This window comes from Cryptotermes secundus, unplaced genomic scaffold (assembly GCF_002891405.2).
Source record: "Cryptotermes secundus unplaced genomic scaffold, Csec_1.0 scaffold50, whole genome shotgun sequence".
Lineage (NCBI taxonomy): Eukaryota > Metazoa > Arthropoda > Insecta > Blattodea > Kalotermitidae > Cryptotermes > Cryptotermes secundus.
In genome coordinates, this window is record NW_019721758.1 from 1,076,673 (window position 1) to 1,098,190 (window position 21,518).

Sequence of the window (21,518 nt, forward strand, 5' to 3'; positions counted from 1 at the left end):
AACTCTGGATCTGTTGGCAGGAACTCTGACCACTAGACCACACAGGCTGTCAACATTATTATTATTATTATTATTATTATTATTATTATTATTAACTTCTATGTGTGTATGTATATGTACTGTCCTTTCTCACCACATAATGGAATAACCATTCGAAATGTGCTTATTTTATTTTCTCACCTGTTAATGCTAACTTTAATTTTTCTTGGAATTATTATTAATTTAATGCCATTATATAGACTGTCTTATTTGTATTTTGTCTTTTAGTTATATCTGTATTTCTATGCACTCGTACCAACTTTGTTATTGGCCTCTGTGCTGTCAAGTTTGCACGTAAATAAACACGAATTGAATTATCATTATTATTATTGCAATAACGAGCCAGTCAGTGTAGCAGTCAGAGAACATGTTCACCGGTTTGATTGCAGAAGCAAGCTTCATTCAACATGTCTCCTTCATATGAAGTCTGGAAATTTTCTCGGGGCGTTTTAATATTAAACGACGTACCAGGCTAGGGCGCAGCTTTAATACAATTCAGAAAATCCGGTTTTGTAACATCAGGGATGTAAAGATTCGCAGTTCATGCTTCCACATTGCTCTGCGCCAGAGGGCACATCCTGTGCTGAGCATGCAGTCTTACGAAGAAGTCTTGTGCAGGCAACGAAATCCCCAGTAATGTACAGATAATTGGGTTCCTATCGTACGTTGAGAACAGTAAACTTCTGACGATAACAAAACAATGCACATCGCAGTCTTGGGGCGCTTTATCTCCGGGTAAAACCCCCCAGTATACACTGGACATGACGATGGGTAGCGCCTAGAGCCAGTCTGGGTGCTGTGGAGAACAAAAAAATCTCCCGTCCTTGCCAGAAATCGCAAACTCATTCCTCGGCCGTCCATCCCGTAGCGCGTCGCTATGCTGACTGACATACCGGGACACCTTGTGAAGCTCGCTCACTCACTCATAGAGCTGAGCCCTTCTTGAGAAGCCGCGAATTGTGCAGCTACTCAAGAATTTTCCAGCATCTTATTGAACCCACGGGTTCATTACCGTGTTCACAAGAGCCCTCCACTGGTCATTATCCTGAGCCAGATCAATCCAGTCCATACCATCCTCTCTCTCTCTCTCTGATCCATTTTAATATTGATCACCCACCTGCGCCTTTGTCTTCCCAGTGGTCTCTTTCCAACTGGCTTGTGACATTCAGGCAATTTATTTATTTATTATTCGTTTAACGACGCTGTCAGCAGCTCAGGCTAAAGTCGCTAAAAGCTAGGATGCATAATGAATTAGAAAGGATTTGGAAGGAAGCGGTCATGACTCTGAGGCGTCATTCCGGCATTTTTCTGCAGAAATTAAGGAAGAACAAGAAAAATGTCAGCCAGGATAGCCGGTCTCAAGGATGAGATTTGAAAACGGGAACTCCCGAACAAGAAGCAGGAATGTTATCCATTCGACTCCAACGTTCGGTAGATTCAGGATCGGCGCGGGTAGGTACACAGCACTACACAGTGCCGCCACACTCGGTTCTGCAGGTGCGGAACGTTCTCTCTCAGGGCCCGAGATTATAGTGAGCCAACTTTCGGTAGATTCAGGATCGGCGTGTAGGTACACAGCACTACAGAGTGCCGCCAGATTCGGTTCTGCAGGTGCAGAACGTTCTCTCTCAGGGCCCGAGATTATAGTGAGCCAACGTTCGGTAGATTCATGATCGGCGTGTAGGTACACAGCACTACACAGTGCCGCAACACTCGGTTCTGCAGGTGCGGAACGTTCTCAGGGCCCGAGATTATAGTGAGCCAACTTTCGGTAGATTCAGGATCGGCGTGTAGGTACACAGCACTACAGAGTGCCGCCAGATTCGGTTCTGCAGGTGCAGAACGTTCTCTCTCAGGGCCCGAGATTATAGTGAGCCAACTTTCGGTAGATTCAGGATCGGCGTGTAGGTACACAGCACTACAGAGTGCCGCCAGATTCGGTTCTGCAGGTGCAGAACGTTCTCTCTCAGGGCCCGAGATTATAGTGAGCCAACGTTCGGTAGATTCATGATCGGCGTGTAGGTACACAGCACTACACAGTGCCGCCACACTCGGTTCTGCAGGTGCTTCCTTCAGGAAGGTACCTTGATAACAGATTTATATTACAATAGTCCGCGGCTGTTTGCTCTCAGATCTTTCCCCATTCATATTTCGCGATCATCCACCCATTCGACGCTATTTAACCTACGCAGCTGACTTTTTCAATAAACGAAGTCCTATATCTGTGTTATGAAGTTAGTGGTAACTGGAAGCAGGGCCAGAAGAGAGACCAGGCAGATTCAGTACTGACATTTCATCTTGTCTTCCCTTCCCCTGCCGCTGACAAATGTAGAATCCCATGTTCCAGGTTTCCATTTATGTTCGCACTGTACGATATAACTTTGGACCGGATTTTATGCTCTAATAATCCCTTAATTATGTATGCATTTATGCATGAAAAAAATCCAAAATATGCATATAAGAAGTTCATACCAAATATTAAAATTGATTTTACATTATTTTAAGACCAACAAATCAACATTTACGTTAATTTTATGTAATCATTTAATGATTCGCTTGCAATGAAAAGCTATATTTAAATACAACTCGTGTAACAGAGCCAACATACGTAAGTGCCCTGTTCGAACCTGGCCAGGATACAGATATTCTTGTTTCAGGTTTTTCGTCAATTTTCCCAGTCTCTCCAGGAAAATGGCTCCATAATACCTTAAAGTAGGCCATGACAATTGCCTCTGACATTATTTCCAATTCATTATTGTGTTATCCAGTCATTTGAAGCTACAGTCTGGGATACTGTCACCTTCATTAAATGAAATAGAGACTGTACTGTGGGTTATGTTTGTGCACCCCTACTTAAGTAAAATATATCCTTCCAGTAAACACAGACTTTAGAGACCAAAATGTCGCGGCATGTAAGTTAATGCTAATAAGGCTTCAAGTTGCGTTCATGTTGTTGCCTTAAAACATGTAATCCAGTAGACTTCAAGCTTCAGTGAGCGGACCATAAATCAGTTTAACATCTGTCACAAAAATTACATAAAACCGCTGGATGACTTTACTAGAATTTACATATAAAGAGAAGTATTATCTTTTCTTCCTTTATATAATTCTGTCAGTTACATACAAAGTGGACAAAAGAGAAGAGACATTATGAATTCAACTCTCGTGTCTTGAGTCTTCAAAACCGCGAGGAAAAGTGGTTCATAATCTGATCTATCCGCATTAAAATGCTACGAAGATATATAAAAAGCATTAGGTTCTTAAAACACACAGAATTCGTAGGCCATCTTATCACGGGGATCTCTGGGATTGAAATATCTGATCATCTGTAACGGCTTTCAGTTGAAACGTGAATTAAATATTATGCGGCATGGCGTTATATCGTCAGATATAATCTTGGACTGTCCGCTTTTTATTACATGACAAAAATTCAAACATTTGTACGTCCCATTTCAAATTTCTGAATTACGTTACCTTCAGCTAGAAAGAAAAATACTCGTATAATGTTCTTCACACTAGTCGCAAATCTCTAAGACGGTTTCACTGTAACACAGATTTTGATTTAAATAATGTATTCCACTGATCTTTACTAACTTCTTGATGTGGATTCCTTCTTGAGAATTTGATACCACCGGTCACTCAACCAGCCGACAAGGATCCAACAACCCCCTCACGGAAAAAAAAAACTCCTTGGCCTGTAGTCCGCAAGCGAACTATACCGACCAAGCAACCGCTGCTTGTCGGCGAAGTTAGTGCCAGCTTTAGCGGATAGAGGGTGTCGCGTCGTCAGCGCAACGAATCAAGAGTCCAACACTTCATGAAACCCGAAGATTCACTCTCGTGCCCAAAAGAATACGCTAACTGAGCGAGTTGAATCCAGTTCTCACCTACACACCACGTTTCTTTAAGATCCATTTCACTATTATCCCCCATCTGCGCAGAGATCTCGTTAAGTACTGACTTTTCGGTCGCCCCATCCAAGTTGTGTATGCATTTCCCATCTGATGACTGCATGCTACATACTACCCACACAGCAACCTCCTTGATAGAGTAAGCGTGACGGAGCCACTATCTGCGTAGTTTCTTCCTGTCGCTCTGATCAAAATCTATCAAAATCTGACCTCAGCACCTTCTTCTCAAACATCCCATGTGGCTAAAGAAGTATTTCACAGATGTAATGGGAGAATTAATAATTCTGGATGCGAGGCTGAAACAAGGGTGACTGAATAGTTCTGTTTTCAGGTATGCATCACTGTGTAGTCCGGTGAAAGTCATCTGACGTTTCGGAGGAACATATCAACCCAGCAACAAAGAAGCAGGTTTGCTGCCTTCTTGCTAGTCTTATTCTTTGTCTCTGAAGATGGAGACGATATGTTCCTCCGAAACGTTGGCTGACTTTCACTAGATTACATGGCGTTATATTACGGAAGATAAAACTGTTCAGGTATAAATCCTTCAAGACCTGAGGTATCAGGGTAAAAGCCTTGTGTTCTTCGTCGTTATTGTCTTCGTCTGTCTCATTCTGCTTTTCTTTATCCTTGCACTCTTCCTTGTGCTTCATTATCTCTTACTGCTTCTCCTATTACTTCTCTTACTTCCCTTCTTCTTCGTCCTTTCGTTCTAATCATCTTCCTATTCCATCTCTCTTTCCTTCTCATTTTCGCTCTCTTTCTTCATATCCTGCTTCTTCTGTTTCATTCCTCGTTCTCTTAAAATCGAGATTCACACAAAAATGCGTTTAGGGTCTCAATGGGTTAACACTGAACGGAAAACGGAGACAAATTGACTTGAGACGCACGTAAAGAGGAGCGCCTCAATTTTGTCACTACTTCATGTTACCAGGTTCGTTATCTGAACAAAGTTGCTTATATAACACGAAAAGTGTACAATGTTAAGGAGACCTTCTGTGAAGTGCTCACACACAAATTTGCGCGGAAATATACAGCAAAAAATTCTTCTAACTGAATTCCATGGATCTGAGCATTATTCGGTTTCATACAGGTTTCCGTCTGTATACAGTCTTCTGGGGTCATATACCACGTAGTCTTACATGTTTATTCACGTTTCGGAGGAACTTGATGTTTCCATCTTCAGAGATGAAGAGTAAGGTAACCTTCAAGATGGCATCAGCACGTTCCTCCAAAACGGTAGCCGATCTTTACTAGGCTAAAAGGTGTTACATCGCAGAAGAAAATATTCTTCACAATCACCTCCCTTAGAACCACAAGTCCCATCTAATTTTGCCCCTGTTATGTACATAATATGTATATCGCATGGTACAAATCGGACATATGGTTGACCCAAATTACAAGCGAGGTATCCATCCCGTACACATGTACAATACACAGTCGGTCTATTGTAGGTTGTCTTCCTTTTTATTTTGTATTTTCCAGTAATCAAAAAACTCTGTGCGTTTTTTCCTTTGCCAGAATGAATTATTTCGCATTTGTGACAGGCGTGTTCGTTTCCAGATAAATATCAGGAACCAAGTACACATCACAATTAAGCCACAACAGAAAACGCCACGTACACAAACGGAAAATTCTCCAGCAAATTCGTGGGTTTACTTTCCGCATAATATAACAAAGATTTATTAAGAGCATTATTGCTTTCCGTTTCATTTTCCGTTTGATTCAGGTCCATTTTCTAGAGAGTTTTAACTGAGACACTTCATAAGATACAGAATACAGCCGAACAAGTATGGTAGCCAAATGGAGGAACTCTGATGAATATTCGAAAGGGCTGGAGGAGGGGAACTAGAAGTGACCAAGACCTTGACGAGATATTGCCCTACCTCCCGGCCTGTGAGGCGTAACTAAATTAAACACTGCTACCGGGGAAGGTACACAATTGAGCGACAGGCCTTAATTCGTCCCACAGCATTTCAGCAGACGGCGCCAAACTCTCTGCTTCCAGTCACGTTCTTCAGTGTGCTCTCGTTTCCCCATTCTTCTATCCCTGCACGTGCCTGAAAAGAAGACTAATCCCAAATGCTACTTTCCCCCTCTCTCTTGATGTACTGCATACGTTTGTAACACAACTTTATCTCTGATATTCCTCTTTTCAATTATTGTACATATCTGCAAAGATAAATTATCCAAAACAACCATTTTCTGAAATCTCGTACATGCCTGGAAAGATAGCATATCCCAGATATCCCCTCTCGAGTTATATTACATGCCTGAAAAAAAACCTTATCCCAAACACTCATCACCTGAATTATTAAACATGTGTGATCGGGCAGCATATTGTAACGGATTTGATCAACGCGTTGTCAGGTAAAATCTCTGTAAACAATAGAGGAAGCTGTGGTTTTCTGTAGACCCGACCAACGCGCCAATAGACTGGCTGGATAGCGATCACGTGATGTGTTTACTGTAGGTCCATGTCCGTTCCGTGGCTATATAAGCGTGACAGAATTCGTTTAAGGCAGTTGCAAGTGAGTAGTAGCGGCACAAGCACGCGAACAAGCAAGCAGCAGTAAGCTGGAGGAGTACAGAAGAGTACAAGAAGTCAGCCTGTGAAGATTTAACGTGTGATTTGAAGACTTTATGTGCTATAATGCAGTGGTATTGGGAGTGTGTGATTTGAGGAGACTTCCATAGTTCCTGTGTTATAAAACCGTGAAGACTAGTGGAAATAGACTGAGAAGATTTGTGTGGAGTGATTGTAAATTGTGTAAATCAGCAACAGTGTAAGAATTGTAGTTACCACATGTAAGTGGTCAATAAATCTAATTACTAATCCGAACCCCGTCTTCAGTCACTGTGACACGTGACCAAACATTAAATACCCCTCTCTTGAATTACTGTACATGCCTGAAAATAATGGCATATCTCTCTCTCCAATTACTGTGCTGCGTGGGAAAAAAAATCTCGTTCTAAATACTCCTTTCGTAAATTACTGCAGGCCTATATGAGCAAGATTCTGTCCCGAATACTTCTGGAAGAGAATCCGCCAAGGTATCCCAAAATTCTGACAAGAATCGCGCTTACACCTGGTGGTTAACAACAGAATAGGGCGGCGCCATAGCTCAAGCGGTTAGTCGCTGGCTTCCCACCGCGGCGGCCTAGGTTCGATCCCGGGTCTGGTCAAGTGGGATTTGTGATGGACAAAGTGGCGCTGGGATAGGTTTTCTCCGAGTACTTCGGTTTCCCCTGCCAATCTTCAATCCACCAATTGCTCCACAATCACCCTCACCTATCATCTGGGGCTGGTACAATAGGCCAGAAAAGGCCGCAGTACAAGGGGCTTAGTCCCACACCACTCATCATCATCATCATCAGTAATCTGTCAGACGACAGGTCCACAGTCTTTTCCAAAACAGTTTTTCCACTTAATGCGATCTTCTGTTTTTGGAAAGAGACTATCCAGGAAAAGTGATAATGTGGTAGTTTTTCCATTTGCTTTCCACATCGCAGTACAACAGCCGTTCAAACCACTCTGGTCACGCCTGTTGCTATACGAACTTTAACCATCTCGAGCATCATTTGCTCTGTGCTTCAAGTCGCTGCTGATGACGCTGCTTCCGGCATCAGTTTTTGGTTTTTGGTGTCTCTCTTCGTCTGATGCCTACCCTTTGACCTGTCCAGCAAGGGAGGCCCTGCCAGTAGCTACGCTACCGCTGGTATAGCTCTCAGGGTCCTTGGCATACTCAAACCCCCTCACCACGATAAGGTGGAGACACCAACGAGGGGGGCCCACACCACTAGCAATAAAAAAAATAACAACAGAATAGTTTCATTGTTGCGTGTGTACTTGTTTCCACTGCACCAGCCTTTCCAAGCCAATCGGGCTCATTAATAACGACACAGTACCTTCCCAAAATCCTAGTCGTCATCAATCGGACCTTATTTTACCACACACGCAATGCTGTAATCAAAAATTGTGTGCAGAAACTTTTATAATAGGTGTGGTAATCAAGAATTCACTGACTTACTATATTTCACAATAAAACTTTCACTGATGCCTTTTTCTTCAGTGTATTTTTGCGCAATTTAACAGATAAACACCATTAAATACGTCAGCTACCCAATCAAAAAAATACACTGTCCAATTAAAATATCTCTGGAGTTAATTAATTAAGCGCCACACCATGAAGACGTATGGGGGAGTGGAGGTTTAGCTCCACAATCTTCAAACTCGGCACTAGATGGAGGTGGCTGGTCAGCTTCACACTTCTGCCTCTTTACTCCAGGGGAAACAGTCCCCAGTACTCGTCGAAAAGAGGCTGAATGAGACTCAGACCGGTCTGGGTGCTACTGAGAAGATAAAAATTTCTTGCCCCTGCCGGGAGTCGAACTCCAACGCCTCGGTCGTCGAGCCTGTAGCGTAGTCGCTATCCCGGCTCCTTTAAATTCCACGGTTCCCACCAATGTGCGTGTGTATAGATACTCCGAGCTCGCATTGGCTTCTTTGTCTTCAGATATGGGCCGTTTATTGTAACGAAACGGTTTCACGGTCACGCGAAAGGCAGATTCGAAGAACAGCAGCAAGAAAAGGGCGCCAATGATATATGATATGTGGTACTTTGTTGCTTGAAGGAGCAATGGTAAGGTCAGTATTTCGCAATACTGCAGCCTCCAATTGTTAAATCAAAATTGTATTTTGATGCAGCCCTATCAACTTTAATGTCCAAATGCCGCCCATACGCAGTGAAGCCCCTTCTCCGATCATACCTCTATTTCCCAGGTCACAACCCCTACATCTTCCTAGTTTGCTGAAGCGCTTATACGTACCGTCTGCCTCTGCCACACCAAAAACAAACAAACTCCGTGGCTCGAGTCCGCAAGCGAACTATACCGACCGAGCGACCGCCGCTTGTCGGCGAAGTTAGTGCCAACTTTAGCGAATAGGGGGTGTCATATGGTCAGCGCAACGATTCCCCACGGCCTTTAATTTCGGTTTTGTAGACCGGAGCAGCTATTTCTTTGAAATAGCTCCTCAATTATCCTCAGGCTGAGTGGACCTCGTTCCAGACCCACTACTTCTCAGAAAACCTGGTAGCGCCGGGAACCGAACCCGGACCTCTGGATCTGTAGGCAGAAACTCTGACCACTAGACCACAGAGGCGGTCGTCTGCCACACCAACGTGCGTTAAATTGTTCAAATCCGTGTGCCTTCACCGGTGTCCGTCGTGGGTGCGTCGGAAACGCAAGTTTACAGCTGTTTCTCCATATCGTCCGTCGGTCTCTCAGTATTATGTAATCATCAAGTTTCCTGTGAACAGTTACTCCGAGGTATGTCAGTGAACTTCCGAAGCCTTTCAGAATCTAACCCATTCGTTACGTCTGAATGCGCTTGACGTTGCCTCTCGCTGATGCACCCATTATCTTGCGAAGTCTGGTATTTTTATTTGTATTTTCAGAACACGAATGTCTCTCACAATAAATACAAGTAATGTCAGCAAAGGTATTGCGTAAAAGCCATGTACAGATGAAAGAATTACTACAGATTATTAAAATGATATATTCACATTCCATGACTGAGTTCTCTGTCATATTAGGAATATACAGAATGTTCCATTCAAACCTCCCGCATTTATCAGATCTTAGAACAGAAAGTATGAATGGTAGGAAAATGAAGCTATAGGAAATACAAGAACTCAAAAAATGTTATTTGACACACTAATAAACCTCTACATGTGCACCATTGGTAGCATGAACAGTATCCAATCTCTATTCAGTTTCTTGCCACGCTCTTTCCAACATGTCCATTGGTACAGCAGCAATCGTTTCGCGGATGCGGGTTCGTAAATCTGGGAGGTAATTCACTGGAGGCACGAACACACGGACCTTCACGTAACCCCAGAGGAAGAAATCGAGCGGAGTGAGGTCCGGTGAATGAACGTGGTGACCACCGAATTGGTCCGCCACGTCCAATCCAGCAATCTTGGAAGGTGGCACTGAAGGACCTCCGAACATCTAGACCGCAGTGGTGGGGGCTCCATCTTGTTGGAAGATTATGTTAGGCTGCAGATCGGCTACCTGGTGATACAGGAGCTGCTCTAACATGTCAAGGTATACGCGGCCAGATACTGAAGCTTCACCTAATAAAAACAGACCGATAATCCTGTCCTTCATTAGTCCACACCAAACGTTTAATTCTGAGCTATTTTGGATATGTTTTCTGTAGACGTGCGGATTTTGTTTTCCCCAGATCCGTAAGTTATGTCGATTGACAAACACTGACAGATGAAATGTGGCCTCGTCTGAAAACAAGATGTTTCCAAGAAATTGAGGGCTCGTGTCGATACGATCCAGCATTCAGATAGCAAATTCCTGTCGACGCGGCTTGTCGTCTGGCTTCAACTGTGGAACAAATTTCACTTTGTAAGGCGCTGCTAAGTGAGCGAGAGGTCAACCTCAAAGTCATGAAATAATTTTTTTTTTGTTTTTCTTTCTCCTAGTGTAAATTATAATTTATCACAATTTGTTCGCAATGCTTAATTAAAATGTGGGAGGTCTGAACGTAACACACTGTACACTCCTCGCAAATGTGACGGTATTCCCATACACATGTACGGCGTAAATTCGGATTGTATTTCAGTAGTCGTAAACCCGATACTGCCTATCATAAGAAAAAAACAATGGACGCATTTTCCAACTACTTGACTGCCACAATTAGGCCGAACTGTTTTGTGAATGGTTTATAGTATTGGGGCATGAGCTGGGGGGGGGGAAAAAAAACTTGTAGTTATTTGCTTGGAATTTAGATCGTGCGAGGGGGGCACATTAATAGCGACCCATGACTCTGACCTCTTCCTCAGGGAGGTGGGATGTGTGTTTAAGTGAAATGAGGAGCACAGTACTTCAGTTCTTATCGTTACGCAATGGCGCTAATTGCCGCAGGCATCATAACGAGATTACCCTATCCTGCGTGAACAAACTCATCAGCGCCTTCTGGGCCTACGTAGGAGTCGGAGAGAAATGACTGAAGCAAAGCTAATTGCAGAGAAAAATTACTCAGTGCTGATGAAGTTCACCTCTTTACAATTAGAAACGGAGCAGGTCCCTGCAGCCTGCCTCATCACATTCAACACCACTGCATCTGCGAAAGCTTCTAATGTAAAGGATAATCATTCTCAAAATTTTTTGGTTGTATTCAGTCTCTCTAGGAAGATACTGAGACATTTCCTTAAAACAGACTACGCCCGTTTTATTCCAAGTAATTCTTAATTAACAAACAGGATGGGATGCGATGGATTGGAATGATCTGGCTCAGGATAGGGACCAGTGGAGAGCTCTTTTGAACACGGTAATGAACCTTCGGGTTCCATAAAATGCTGGGAAATTCTTGAGTAGCTGCAGAATTGGCGGCTCCTCAAGAGGGGCTCAGCTCTGTAAGTAAGTAAATCTTGGGCCGAGCCATAGCTCAAGCGGTTAGTCGCTGGCTTCCCATCGTGGCGGTCCGGGTTCGATCCCGGGTCTGGTCAAGTGGGATATGTGGTGGACAAAGAGGCGCTGGGGCAGGTTTTCTCCGAGTACTTCGGTTTAACCTGCCAATCTTCATTCCACCAATTGCTCCACAATCACCCTCACCTATCATCTGGTGAGGGTGACAACAGGCCAGAAGTGGACACAATACGAAGGACTTAGTCTCACCCCACTAGCAATAAAAAGAAAAAGTAAATCTTAATTAACAATAAAAAACCCCTTCCCATCTAACAACATGGACTGTATAATCGATGTAATTTCGAAGATGTCAGTAAACTTAGGCTCAGAACCTTAAAGATCAGACCCAATGGCCTGCTCCGTCCTGTTAAAAAAGATTTCCTGATCATTCTACCATTCTATGAGTCTTTCGGCATGCTCATAAAACTTTCCTTGGGACATGATTTTTCTTTAAAATGTTTGTGTTCCTGCTGTTTATATCTGTAATTGCATCAATGTACGTAATATCCATTTCTAATTCCTCTCCAATATTCTTGTTCTAAAACTGTATCTCTAATATCAAATTCTAATTCTTCTGTAACATATTAATTTCGGTTCTGATTTCGAGACGTAGGTTTTGTTCCTGCAGTTGTTACTCATACAAGAAAAAATGTTCCAGAAGCACGAATTTTCGGTCCGTATTATTTTGTTGTTCAAACGAGGCTGTCATTTAGATCCGAATACACGACGCTGTTATCAAATACAGGCCTGTTTACATGGCGCGCCAGCCCGCTTATCTCATACAGGCCTGTCTATGTAGTGTGTCAACCCGCTGTATCTTATACAAGCGTGTCTACATGGCGCGCCATCCCGCTGTATCTCCTACAGGCCTGTCTACATGGCGTGCCATCCCGCTGTATCTCATACACGCCTGTCTAAATAGCGCGCCAGCCCGCTGTATCTCATACAGGTCTGTCTACATAGCGCGCCAGCCAGCTGTATCTCATACAGGTCTGTCTACATAGCGCGCCAGCCAGCTGTATCTCATACAGGTCTGTCTACATAGCGCGCCAGCCAGCTGTATCTCATACAGGTCTGTCTACATAGCGCGCCAGCCAGCTGTATCTCATACAGGTCTGTCTACATAGCGCGCCAGCCAGCTGTATCTCATACAGGTCTGTCTACATAGCGCGCCAGCCAGCTGTATCTCATACAGGTCTGTCTACATAGCGCGCCAGCCAGCTGTATCTCATACAGGTCTGTCTACATAGCGCGCCAGCCAGCTGTATCTCATACAGGTCTGTCTACATAGCGCGCCAGCCAGCTGTATCTCATACAGGTCTGTCTACATAGCGCGCCAGCCAGCTGTATCTCATACAGGTCTGTCTACATAGCGCGCCAGCCAGCTGTATCTCATACAGGTCTGTCTACATAGCGCGCCAGCCAGCTGTATCTCATACAGGTCTGTCTACATAGCGCGCCAGCCAGCTGTATCTCATACAGGTCTGTCTACATAGCGCGCCAGCCAGCTGTATCTCATACAGGTCTGTCTACATAGCGCGCCAGCCAGCTGTATCTCATATACAAGTCTGTCTATATGGTGCGTCAGCCCAACGCATAAGCGAAGACTTGATAGCAGAGCTCACAAATCCTTACCTTAACAGAAGCAGGTCTCTACAAGATCTGTTACCATGCATCAGCCAACTACTGTTGCCGTGCGGTGTAAGGCATAAATCGTCTTAGCCCGCTGAAACACTGGAGTCGTGGGTTCGAACACCATTAGAGGCATGGATGTTTCTGTTTATCTTGTTTGTGTCATCCTGTTTGTAGGTAGCGGCCTTGTGGTGGGCTGATCCCCCACACAAGGAGTCCTACCGACTGTGTATGATTAAGAAATTGTAAAAACAGAAGCGAAGGTCATTCATGGGCTGTAGCGCCGACAGGGACAGACATTACCATGCATCATATCAAAACTCCACATTAAGTGGCGCTATTATCGTCCTTATCTCACAAGTTCTCGCGTCCGCCATATTATTATTGAGGGCGAAGTCTTAAGAAGGTGGGGCGTTGGGGTGGGCTCCAGTGGAGTATCATTCTTACCAAGTCTCGTGAAAGTCCGTCAAATGATTCAGAAGTTGAAATAAGGGCTCACCGATGGCATGTTGAGCTCATAAATTTAAAAAAAAAGCAGACTAAAATGATTCTGGGTTATTTACGTCAATGAAATTATATTAATTCTTATGCTTCATTTGTTTCAGGTAAGTGTGGGTTATACACACCAACACAAACTGTCCCTGAGAATGGCAGGCAAGTATCCAGTAATCAAGGTAATGTGGAACGTACATTACATGTGACACATGATCAGTTATTTTGTGCTGCAAATGTATATTAACATATTCATATTCATTTTCATTCGCTGTGCTGTGTTTGTGAACTGCATATGCTCAAGACTGCGACTGTATTTTGCCAAGATGTCACTACAGACCCACAGCATAAATTCCAAACCTGTGATTCACGAAACATACAGAGGAAACTTACGCAATATTAGCAGCAGCAGTGAAGAGTGTTCGCTGAAACAAATTCCATAGCGGTTCATGTTACGTATTGTGCACAGGAAATGTTACGAGAAAAAGTGCGGTATGGATTTCGTTGCCTTGTTTGCTTGTTTCGTACAAGCTTTTCCAGTCTGTCGCAATTACATAGCTTGTGAGAAATGATTTGTTAAACACTGTGTGTAAATCTTCAGATGTGTGTTTTGAGGCTATATTAAGCATGTGTCTGGAAGGAGAAATTCCCGGAAAACAAACAGTACCATTTCAATAGTGTATTCGCGCTATATGAAGCCCTTAGAGAAAGGTTCAGAAATATTATAAAGATGTGGGAATTCCTGTTCTTCATCAATTTCCATGTGACTGAACACTAAAATATAATTCAACGACTCACTGCACACTAAAACATATTTCATCATCTCACAGAACACTAAAATATAGTTCAATATACACGTATTACTCAAAACTAAAACCTCACGCACATTAAAATGTATTTCAACACCTCACTTAACATTAGAATATAATTCAATACCTCACTGCACGCTAAATCATGGTTTAACATCACATTGTACATTATAAGTTTGTTCAGCACTTAAAGACATGGTTTTTCAAACTGTGAGCCGCCATCTTCTCTAAGAGGGGTCGACAAGTTCTCAATAATTATTTAAACTACAGTTCTACCCACACAGTTTAGAAAAGTTAGTAAGATTTAATATATGCAAAATATATACGCAACCGGAAGAACATTTAGAGACTTTCTTCGTGACTGTAAAGGAATGTTTTGCAGATTACTGTATCTGCAACGCTATTTACGTTCCTGCTGTCACAGTACAGCTTGACAGGGACCCGCAACAATATGGAGAACTGCACTTTTTTACGACCTGTTGAGATGGGGTCGCGTAAAGTTATGTATTGTGTTAAGAGGTCGCTGAATCACAAGGCACGACAAATCCAGCTTTAAAATAATCTAAGTACTGCTTCAGGTGCCAGTGTACACCGAACCACAAACGGGTGTAAAGCTGTATGCACGTGTGTGAATTATGTCCGTATTGTTCTTATGACTCCCTAAGCTTTCATTTTGTGTATTTCTTCTTTCATCCATTCAATTTAATAGAAAAACTAAGAGACTGACAGCACTGTGAGAACAAGAACTGCGTGAGAAATGTGTATATTGATCTGTACTGATATATATATACTGATTCGATCGTCGATTGTATGGTAGGCCGTATAGCTAGGCATGAACCACAAGGTTAGGTAAGGCCGAGTTATACTGATATAAACCTTACCTTCTTCTACACGAAACAGGATAGACATGCCTACACCTCTCATACATATGCGTTCTCCTTTCGTTGGTCAAAGGAGGAGAATAGAAAACTTACAAAATGGAAATATACAAAAGAGTGGATATATCAGTTTTTTCGAATATCAGATCCTTTGCACCGCTTACGAAGAACTAAATAACGGATTTTCAAAGCACCCCGAACAATGGAAATGAACCATGTTCTTTAACGAAAGATGAAAACGTTTATCTTTAAACTTAATACAATAACAATTGTTTAAATATGACTGACTATACTGAGCCCACTGACCAAAATACCATCCATGTCTCTCAAACCGTTATGCTACCCTCTCCAATGTATTTATCTGCAGGTCCGCGTCTCTCCAGTTGTTTAGTTGCTCTGTTAAGATGAATGCCGGTATTATTCACGTGATGCATATCGCTACTGACAAGCGCTTCTGGCTGGTTGGTGTAGGCCAGCTTTACTACTTGGAAAATTATGACAAGCTGGGAAACATGTACGTATCGTAACAATCCGAGCGCTCGCTCACGTTTGCTTATCTCGAACAGCGTGTGACTTCCGGAAGAAAACAGTGTGCAGCTTTTTTTTCGAAACATTTTGAAGTTCCGATAAATATTTTGTGAGTTACGATCAAGATTCAGACAAAGAATCTGGTAACAGTTCTGCCTCTACTGAGTCCGTGGAAGGCCGTCTTTAAAAGGGCAGTTAAGAACAGAACGTCAACATCTAAGCACCAAGTTACATTCTAACTCCGCATCCTCGGTATGAAAGCCAAGACAGTGCCTGTCGCACTGGGATGGGACATAAGGTTCCAGCTATTCTTAATCACAGCAACAGAATGAAGTGCGTGGTCAGTTTCACGTTGCGGTCGCTGGTACAATGGTACCCACTGGGTACAAGGCGGGGAAGGCCCCAGACACATTTCTGTTTGTCCTCCTTAATTTTGCTGGGTAACGGTTCGGCAAACAAGTTCCTGCAGCAACGAACTGTTGGACGCGGTGTCTACTACGCTGTCCGTGTCGTATGTATGTCAGTATGTAGTGACAGGAAGGGAGGCGATTAGTTAGTTCTTCAGTGAACTTGTTAAAAATTAATTTTATTTTTTAATAAAAAATAACTACTTAGTATTACTACATGGCAGAATGTGATACTGATTTTTTTCTTGCCATGTTCGCAATGTACTTGCAAATCTCTGACATAGTACAACATCCAGGTCCTTCTTGTACAGGCCCGTTATTTGAGTTTTTGGTGCACAGGAAAATTGGCTGACTTCTCTTCACTAATTTAACCCGGAGGGGGTGGGTTGGTCAGTTTTCTGATAGCTGCTTCCGCAAAAGATCAAGTGTGTGGAGTTTAAAAGCGTAATTACGTTAAAAAGATCTTGCAGGCGTGTGTTTACCTCTAGAGACCCTGCCTTAACAATTTCATATGTTTTCGGACAATCGGTCGTAATTGAGGAAGTATTTTTTGCTGTAAAATGTTAAGGAAAATAAGTCGTTGCATATTCGTTTGGCCTGNTTTTCTGTAACATCGTCATGAGGAGTTGCATTGCTAAAGAATGGCTAGTGAGGACTTACAGCGTGCCTAAAGACAATGAACAGCAAAGGGAATGCCTATGACAGAGGGGCCGATAAACGTTTTTTTTTTCTCAGCACTACAGCCCCAGTGGGCCTAGGCCTACCTCCATGAACTTCTCCGTTCACTTACGTTTTTCTAGATCTTACACATTCGGTAGGACTCCTTGGGTGGGTGATCAGCTCGTCGCAAGGCCTCTACCTGTATACAAACACAGAAAAACGCATACACACAAACTAAACATCCATGCCCTGAGTGGGATTCGAACCCACGATTCCGGTTTCCAAGCGAGCGAAGACAGTACCTGCCTTAGACCGCTCGGCTACCGTGACCGGCCGATAAACATTTTGGTCGTGAGAAATATGCGGATAAGCATTTTCTAATGTCTTACCGTGGCTCTCGCTGCCGTTTGCCATGTAAGATGCACTTCTTTCTTCCGTACTGTACCGGTGCGCTAACACGCGCAGACCAGGCACAAGTTTATGGAGCGGAACCGAATTCGAAAGGGATTCACTGTGGAGACTTACTAATTATTCTGCTCTTAACTTTTCTGGATGTGGTTTTGACACTTCCTGTGTGCAAGTGACCGTGGGAGGAATGCCAGAACTCCAAATGTCATCTCCGGAATGATGAGAGGTACATTAAACGGATGCCAAAATTTTCGATCGCCCTTTTCAACCAGACAACCGTACTGTTTTGACCCCTTGTGTATAACTTCATGCAAATAAAATTCATGAGAAGTCAGGCTGATAGTTATTAAATTGTACACCAGTCAGCACATTGACTTGTAGATTGTACAATCTGATTGTCAGTAGAGGTGAGAAATAAAAAAAAAACGTTAGGCTGAGTTTTGACTGACATGGCTGAAGCTAAATGCTTTCTGGCAAATTCACTTTCTGTATTTGAGTATTGTCTGCAATAAATTTCACAGATAACTTGCGTACTTTGATTTGTTCACGTAAGTGGAGATCAACTTTTTCAAGCTGTCAAAACGTGTCCATGTATTGGTCATGCGAATAACTGCTCACGGCCGGCCTGCATTATTCCTGTCATGGGGCTTCAGTACTTCAGAGGCGTCGGACACGCCACATCGTGAATAACACACTGGTTCTGTACACAGGTAGAACTGCGCACAGCCAAACACGACACAGCCGTGAACAGTCAGCTTTTTTTTTATTGCTAGTGGGGTGAGACTAAGTCCCTTGTACTGCGGCCACTTCTGGCCTATTGTACCAGCTCCAGATGATAGGTGGGGGTGATTGTGGAGCAATTGGTGGAATGAAGATTGGCAGGGGAAACCGAAGTACTCGGAGAAAACCTGCCCCATCGCCACCCGGGCCGCCGCGGTGGGAAGCCAGCGACTAACCGTTTGAGCTATGGCGCGGCCCACAGCCCGAGCTTAGTGGTGTAACAGGACAGACTATGCATAATGCTGTATCAGTAAACATCCTGGTAAGTAACAGCTGATCTGTCGCTGCGTCATCAGTTCTGCTACCGATATGTGAACGTGAGGCTCCACTTTCTCCCCACTCCTGCACACTGATATCCTCTTCTGCATCACAGGCCAGAGGACACAGTAAATTAGCAGCACTGCAGTGTTCATTGTCTGCAATTTGCTCTTCATCAGAAGAACTTCTGACTTTCCTGCAGTGCTCAATCGCAAACGGAACCTTCGGTGATCTTTTTATTTATTTATATATACAGGATGTTTCACGACTTTAGGGCATAACTGCATGGGGTGATTTCCCTGGTCTTTGTGATAAAAAAAGTTCATATAAACAAAGTAGATAACTTTCAGTCCAGTATGACATACAGGTTTACAACACTTCAGTTTTTATTCGCCTTACATGTTTCGATTCAAAAGAATCATCTTCAGAGGCGCACCACTACGAGCAGGAAACACTATTTTAACATTATGCACTTAGGTTATGAATAGTGCTCAGTATATCACAGTTTGCCCTATGCAGCCACGTTGACGTGTAGATTTACGTATGATGTTTCGTTTAAGCGTATTTGCTGGGTATTCGATTGGGGTTTCCCACTGCACGCAATGTGATGTTCACTTTTCCATTAAAATCTTTTGTAAAAAATTAGTACATACGACACAGCACGCACGTAAACTACACAACAAACAAGAACATACAACCGAGAAATAATCGACATCTTCTACCATCCGGAAGAAAAAACATGACCCAATGCTGGTTCACGAGTTTTAACATAGTAACTAATTTTTTACAAAAGATTTTTAATACAATTTTAAATACATAGGGAAGCTATTTTATGAAAAGTGAACATCACATTGCGTGCAGTGGGAAACCCCAATCGAATACCCAGCAAATACGCTTAAACGAAACATCACACGTAAATCTACACGTCAACGTGGCTGCATAGGGCAAACTGTGATATACTGAGCACTATTCATAACCTAAGTGCATAATGTTAAAACAGTGTTTCCTGCTCGTAGTGGTGCGCCTCTGAAGATGATTCTTTTGAATCGAAACATGTAAGGCGAATAAAGACTGAAGTGTTGTAAACCTGTATGTCATAGTGGACTGAAAGTTATCTACTTTGTAATTAACAGTGTGACGGACCAGAATGAGACGAATCAAATTCATATAAACGTATGTCCGATTTAGGACCGTTACGGAGTTATGACCGTTTTTTCATTCCCGTACACGCCCTCGTGTGAACCGCGTCTCTCAGCTGGCGGGTCGCTATTTTTAGCCAGCTACAAACAGAGCGTTCTCGTTATCTCGACACTTGAGAGTTACCTAAGGCGTGGTTCACAACCGAGCGGCAGCCTGTGTTGCGGCCGGCGGTGGCATTTTCGAAAATCAGCTTTAAGAACCAATAAATTTAAATTAAAGGTAATTTCACGAAGTTAACTTTACAGTTATACTTTAAATGTATCATGTATTATGCTGGTTTATTATTTTGTTCCGTTTATTGTCAGTAATCGTTACCTTCTATTCTGAGTTTAAAACGGTCATAACTCCGTAACCGTCCAAAATCGGACACATGTTTATATGAAATTTTTTGATCACAAAGACCTAGGAAATCACCTCCTGCAGTAATGCCCTGAAGTCGTGAAACACCTTGTATAGTACCAGATCTGGATGAGTGTGTCACAGCTGGTGGAATGAGAAATGGCAACAGAAGCCGAGGTACTTCGAGAAAACCTACCCCAGTGTCACTTTATCCACCACAAATGTCACATGACTTGACCTAGAATCGAACTCGGGCCTCCGAGTTGGGAAACTCAGTTATGACACGACCTACCAGTTATCCGTTATAATTTACGTAGGTAGGTAACTGGGTGGGAAGCGAGCTCACTATTGTCATTTCTTTTAATATGCGGTTCATGCAGTGAAGTTGGGAAATCATTGCTCAAGTCCTACGTTTCCTGGCACCATTTATTCGTAGAAATTAACAGATAAAACGTCATTTTATTTAGGGCTCTCAAAGCGGTGACTCTGATGATTACTGCCTACACCATAAAGATCAACAGGTTAATGTCGTTTACGGAATCTTCACTGTTAATTCTGAGAATTGTAAGAAACACATTAATATGGACAAATCGATGAGCTTTGGAATCAGGTGATGGACAGAGTAACCACTGTGCTTTAAAATGAGTTACAGATGTATGAGTGTACATATACGTACATTTTGCTTTCCACAGATTAACTAATTTGAATGAAAACTTGTGTCTGGTTCTGAGTTAACGCAAGAAATGTTACTTCTCTAATAATACAACTAACGGACGCGCGCGACTAGTCGCGTCAGCGGGTTATCAGTTTTAGACTGGCGGGGAGATAGTAACCATTCACTGCCACTGACCAGCCCATGCACATAAAAATAGTGCAACTCACGAAGTATACATATAATAATAGGCTTTACTGCAATGCACAGTGAATCAGTTATCAAATGATTACATATTAAAAGTTGCAGTAGTGTAACCACGTTTACGCATGCGGGCCACTTCGCTGACGGTTTAATTAACTGGACGAGTAAATGTCACGTGGGTTCACTTACCTCAGGAGTGGGACCGCTGAAAAGACTCAACACAAATGCCTCCACAGCAGCAAATGGAACAGACGCTCGAACAAAGTTATTTAATCAAATATAACAAGTGTTCTAGCTCATAAAATTTACACTCAATACTATTTTTAACACGCAGAACACTATACCGCCACTTGCCAACAATAATCTTCAATGCAATGGGTTCACTTCTGCTTAGCGAGACCCATGTGATTTACTCTTATAACTATCCCCCCCTTCTCTACTTTTCCCCTTCTCTGGTCCCCTCCCTTAGACTCACCAAACGTTCCCACCTACTCACTACGTAGACGCCAGGTCTGGTATTCCAACAAGAGTGGCATAGGGCCAAAGTAAATTATAGTTATCTCTGTGCTTAATTAATTAAGCGCCACGCCATGAAGAACGGACGTATAGCTCAACCATTCTTTACCACGGCACTAGATGGAGGTGAGATGTCAGTTTCACGTCCTGACCACTTTACCTCCGTGTGTGCAAAACCATTTCATGTCCGTGTTTTTATCAACGCGTGTTCACAAATTCTAGTTAGCATTATATTCCAACACAGCTGGAAATTGTATTATTTGAAAACCACAGATATCCGCCGATCTCTATTTCGACCTACGCAAAGTTTACGTTTAATTTTT

At 42.9% G+C, this 21,518-nt stretch overlaps 1 protein-coding gene across 2 annotated transcripts in view; it reads right to left on the bottom strand.

Moving 5' to 3' along the window:
* Positions 1–21,077, bottom strand: part of LOC111875591 (tissue inhibitor of metalloproteinase) — a 205,323-nt gene extending 184,246 nt beyond the window's left edge. For both annotated transcript variants that reach the window (XM_023871942.2, XM_023871943.2), the window contains exon 1: positions 20,869–21,077. The gene's annotated coding sequence lies outside the window, so the exon portion shown is untranslated. The remainder of the gene's footprint in view (positions 1–20,868) is intronic.
* Between the last annotated feature and the right edge of the window lie 441 nt (positions 21,078–21,518).